This window comes from Sinohyriopsis cumingii, chromosome 4, assembly GCF_028554795.1.
Source record: "Sinohyriopsis cumingii isolate HCF-2022 chromosome 4, ASM2855479v2, whole genome shotgun sequence".
NCBI classification, from domain to species: Eukaryota; Metazoa; Mollusca; class Bivalvia; order Unionida; family Unionidae; genus Sinohyriopsis; species Sinohyriopsis cumingii.
The window spans coordinates 35,564,296-35,570,623 of record NC_142964.1 but is presented as its reverse complement, the minus strand read 5'-3'; positions in this window follow the sequence as shown (position 1 = coordinate 35,570,623).

The window sequence follows — 6,328 nt, the reverse complement described above, 5'->3', positions numbered from 1 at the left end:
TATTAAGAGCTCAGTGTTCAAATTAAGTATCAAATTTCTCAAAATCTTTCAACAAAGTTAACACCACCAATTTTGCAACGTTATAATTATAATTAATGCGAGATCCACAAGACTAGAAGAATATAGAGGGTATGGAAATAGTCAACGCTCAAAACATGAATATCAGGGCAGATGTCTTACATTGTAGGAGTACCTGCAACAAACAGCTGGGGGTGGGGGCGGCCCTCACAAATAAGTGTCGTCCACCTGCCCTCCCCCCTTCAAGGCTTCCATGCTGTAATATGGCCTACAATAATCGAAGATAGTCAACGACAAAAATGAAACAAATTTACCACCAGCAAACAAGACCTCGTTGCTGTATCCGGCCAAATAAGATGTTTCGTGGCCATATGTCAATCCGAGCCTTGTGTAGCACAAACAGCAAAAGAGATGACCACGCCCAACTGAATGATGCTTTATATATTATTTCACGGGTAATTTCTTACTTTTCCCTGTGCGTGAACACCCCACCCCCCGGCGAACACATAGGTTGCCAAATGACATTCTCGCAGGTTCAGGGGGATGTCCAGGTAAAATTTTTAATCAAGCACACACAGACACACACGCACGCACGCACGCACGCACACACACACACACACACACACACACACACACACACACACACACACACACAGACCTATGTGAACCCCGGGAGCTAAAACAAACACCCTCGTAAGGATAAGTCAAGATGTATTGATTACAGAGATATTAATTTGGCTACTCATTCTCTAAATTCTAATCAGTGCGATAGAAAACAATCACTAGTTGTCTCACAGGAGCATGATTCTGAGATCTCCAGATTATTCAGAGTACCATTAGCGAAACTGAGGCCACACAAGTACCAACTTGATATTTTGTGAAAAATGGGGTCCTTGTGATGTACATGCTGGTGATGAGTGGTAAATGAGCTAGAGAACTGTTGTTCCTAGGTGATAGGAAATTTTTAGTTCAACCCATGAAACTCCGTTGTCTGGCCATTTTGGATTCAGTAAGACTTATCACAAGATCTTAAATCATAATCATTTTCATTGGCCGAAAATTAAGTGATGTTTCTAAATAGTATAGATCGCATCATACTTGTCAAATGGTAAGAAAACCATAACAGAATATACATAAGGCTCATCTGCAAACTATTCCTGCATTTTATTAACCATTTAGTAGAATAAAGGCAGAGTATGTCGACCCTTTAGCTAAGATCAAGTTACGCAACCAATACTTGTTCACGTTTATGTCCACAACATTTTCAGTAGGTATTCTGTTACGGAATTTTAACACTAAGACAACAGTAAAAGCGTTGGTAAAGCGTTTCACACTTTTTGGCCTTCGCAAATCGTTCCTATCTGATCAAGGGTCAAGTCTTGCACGAATTAGGCGTCCAACAGTTTACATATTCTCTCCCTATCACCCTGAGAGTCAAGACTCTTTGAAAGGATTTCATCAGACTTGAAAGAATATGATTCGTTCATATTGCTTTGACACAGGTAAAGATTGGGACGAGCATGTTCATTTGTTGTTTGCTGTTAGGGAATCATTTCATAAGTCTTTAAGCTTTAGCCATTTTAAACTAGTTTTAGGATATACGGTCCAAGGACCATTGAAGTTATTAAAAGAGAACCTCTTTTCGTATGAAGTGTCAGAAATTACTCTTCTTGAGGTAGCAAGAACTAATCTTGAGTCTGTTCAGTCAAGAAATAAATGGCCGTATGTCCATCAAACAAAGAATAGGAGTGTTAAACTAGGTGATAAAGTTTGGCTGTTTTACCCATACCTAATAATCCATGTCAGGCTAAGTATTTTGGTCCTTATACCATTGTAAAGAAAATGAGTGCATTACAAAACATTATAAATACTCCTGGTAGAAGATAGCAGAAGCATCTTTACCACATAAAGACGTTAAAAAGTATGTTGACAGAGATAGCGATATAAATTATTAAATTAATTTCGTTGTATTAGTTCCACACACTGAGGACTTGAACGAAGATGTAAAATCGGACCATATTGATGTTGAAGTATGTGTACTGATTAACGAAAAGTTTCGCTATGTCCGATTCTTTTCGAATACCCAGAATCGATGACTGCATTGACAGAATCGGAAATGTCAAATATGTCACCAAGCTTGACCCCTTCAATCGATTCTGGCAAATTCCACTTACGGAAAGGGCGAAGGAAATTTCAACATTCGGGACTAATGATTATGCCGTTCGGGATGAAAGGTTCCCCCAGTACCTAAAAATGTTTGTTGAATATGATTACTTCTAGTATATAAAATGGCGACGCTTACATCGTTGATGTCATGATATACAAGAACACCGGAAAAGGCCACTTGGTAACCATCCGGAAGTGCTTCAATCGACTGAAGCAAATCTAACAATCAGCTTAAGTAAAACTGAATTTTGCCGTGCTTGTGTTACTTTTTAGGACATGTTTTGGGACACGGCCAAATAAAACCTACAGAAGATACGTTTAAGGCTATCTCTGAATTCCCTGTGCTTATCAATAAAAAGCAACTGAGGCAATTATTGGGTAATGCTAGATATTAATGGAAATTTAGCTCTCATTTTTCCATACTCAAGAGTGCTCAAGTTCTTACAGCGGCAGATTTTATTAAATCATTGGTGGAATGTTGATACAGGAAGACAACATTGGTGTTGATCATCCAGTGTGTTATTTTTCAAGAAAATTGAATAAGATACATTATTCCACGATTCAGAAGGAATGTTTTGTTTTGATATTGGCCTTGAAACATTTTGAAGTGTTTGAGTGCCTCTCCTTCTCTGACTGCTGTGTTCAGCGATCACAACACCCTTACTTTCATTAATAAAATTTTAAAACAAGAAACAAAGACTTAAGCAGTAATGCAGGTTAGAGTCATACTGTATTGATGTTATGCAAATCAAATTAAAAGCAAAATTTGGGTGCAGACGCACTTTCACGTTTTTCAAAGTACTATATTGCATTATTTTACATACATGGTGTATATTTCATCTTCTTCTGCAATATTAATTACATATATGTTTGACTAATATGCCACAAGAAGGTTTCATTGTATAAATCATTCTTTCCTTGAGGCAAGGTGTTATGTACATCTATATTATGTATATTTTTTCAAAATAATGATTTTAGTAAGGGTCTTTTACTTTATCACATTTTAATGGTAATGTATAATTCGTAATACTATTTCATTCATAAATTTCATGGTCTCTGCTCTCTACATCAGGTAATCCAACCAGCGGTACGAATTGACCATGAAACATTCAATTATATTTTTGGAATTATATCTCTATTGACTTTTACTTTGAATTCTGTTAAAGGACATTAGATTTAAAACATTAATTCTTCTGTGGTATTAGCACATACGTACATTACAGCTATCTTTCGGAATATCTTTGGAACTTATTCGGATTACTTGGATCTATTGGAATTGATAGAACATTTAGAATTTTAGGAATTCATTAACCAACGTAAGTGAATTTCAATTCTTTCACTTTGTATTTTAATGAAATAAATATATTTATTAATTATACAAAAACTCTTGGTTATCATCGTAATTGTAGCATTAAGTTGTTCTCAACGTTAGCGCCTTTACATTGTCTTGCGGAATCTCAATTAATGACTTATCCGGTTGTTCTCGAAATATTTATCAATTTGTTGCGATTTATGCTTGAAAAGGAATATAACATCTTTTTGGCAATTTTCATAAATCTGTTTGAAGCATTCAAAGGAAACAGCGATTTAATCATTTTTGTAATATTACACACACTCCAATCACCTGAAATAATGATGCCACTTTTAGATATTTTCAAAAATTCTCTCAAAGTACTATAAACATCTTTTTGAATTTTTTGCCATTATATACCATGGTAATTCTTTAATGCGAACATTCTTTGCCCGTATAAAATACAGAAAATATCCACACGGTGTAGTGACAATCAATAATCCTATTTCTGCAGCAGTACAGAAATTTATTCTATAGGCCTGACTTAAAATTTCAACATGCAAATCATTATCATAGTAAACAACCTCGAAGACGTTAACCGTAGTGATAATGTTTGTAGTGGTTACTGATATAAATCACCACCTTGTATCCCCCATGGCTGTTCATTTGTATTATTATTGGTCACTTTGACTGATTATAATCCCTGTGTGTGAGCATACTCAATTGGTTTATTACCAATATGACCAAACTTCATGGGGGATAAACTGCCGTAACCTGTATCGTAACCTCCATCATGACATTACTTAAAATGGCACGTCGAAACCGGGTGCTGCATGTCAAGGCATTACGCACTTTTGCAATAACAATGACCATTCTAATAATATTGTTACGAGTATAATCCATCGCAAGAAAGTCTTCGCAGATCCACGAATATTGGTAAGTCGTCAAGAGAATTAAATTGCTACTATATTAATGAAATTGGATCATAATCTATTGTCCAAAAACAAAGTAAATACACTTAATAACTATTTGCTGATTATGCGCATGCGTTTATCCAAAGCTTATCGCAGCAGGTAATTCTTATTTTAAAACGTTTTGTGATTCAGACAGAAATGTTATGAGGGCACCAATTTTGCCCACCTCTGTTGTAGAGGAATAATTTTTTTTAGCAATATCAATTATTTCGGGGGTGTGGGCTGAATCAGTCGATGGATTTAAACCTCAATCGGACACTACCTTAATGGTTTTGATCCATCGACTGATTCAGCCCACACCCCTGAAATGATTGATATTGCAAAACATTTGCTTTAATTGCTTCACTTTGTAAACATCTAATATATCATATTTTTCACTCTTAAATTCGCAACCATGTAAAGTCCTCTTTAGAGGCACATATACTATGATAATGTCTTCTCAAGTCATCACAATAAACATCTTATGTCATGCGTTTAAGCTCGAATAAACAGTGACACAAGAAAGAGTGAAAACAACAAGCTTTGAAAAAATACAATAATTAATTTCCCTAGAAAAATTCTGTAAAAATGAAAAAAATATGAACTTACGGTTTTATAGAATCAGATCCAAAAATAATCCATGAATAATTGACGAATAAAATGTTTGAAGTCCTAATAACAAAATGTTCCTCTAATTTCGAGTTAGAATCCCGACGAAGAATTAAAGATGAAAGACGATGACGTATGCTGCATTCTGTAGTGTTGAAGTCTACAGTTCCTTGTAGAAACAAGAATTATCACTCCGGTTTTGAAATTTAAATAAATTTCTTATAAGAACTGTCTTTGATTAAGAATTTCACATGAGCACACGTATTTTCCAGAAAAATAACAGAATTAATCCTTTTGAATCCAAGTAATTTGAAATAACTCCAAACAGAACAACATACAACTTCCAGTTTAACAGTCCAGCTTCTACTGATAATAAGTCTCCAAAATAGAGATTATATCGTTTCCAAAAACGTAAACAAGGGGTCACGTGATCGTCTTCTGGAAGCTTATAGAAATTTAAGTACTTGTTAAAGGTCATGTATACCCAGTGTGGCACTGACGATAACCAATCATTTTATTCTAAGAAATAAAAAATGTAAAAGAATTGTTTACGTCTTACAGACGAAGTGCCATCATGAACACAACAACAACCAATCATTTGAAAATAAAATAGACCTTGTTTACGCAATTACCACAATTTTGAAACAAGGTCAGGATTTAGATCAACACCTGATGTTTATAAACTAACAGTCAATGTCAAATTATTTTCTGAAAAAAGTATCATCTCTAGTGAATAAATTTACATTACAATAACATGTAATAAAAAATTAAAAATGTAAAAATGTAAAACTGACAAACAATAAATTGAAATAAATATATATTAAATCAGATATAATTAAATCAAATATACATAACATACAGTAATTCTGTTATATTCACCATTACTACACATGAAGTAGCCACCGGAAAAAAACTTAATAATTCTTCAGTTTCAATTATGCATTTGTCTATAAATGAATATTACATGCAAGATGCAAACTTTTCATGTAATAATGCTATCTATATTGATTTATTAAAACATTAACCAAATTTGATTGCCTAATCACCCTGACAAAGCATTCCAAACCATTACTATCTCTAATGGGTAATATTGGATTTGGCATATGCCCTAGCGTGGGCTAGTGAAACTCACTATTGAAGGGTTGTGCTTAGGGTTGAGCAGAATTTTATGGCATGCAGTATGATTTAGCCTACATCTTTCCTCACAATTATTACCCTCGAGCGTAAGTTCCCAATGCCACATCAATGCATGTAACGTATCCTAGAGGCTCTATATTTCAAGTGGATTGGT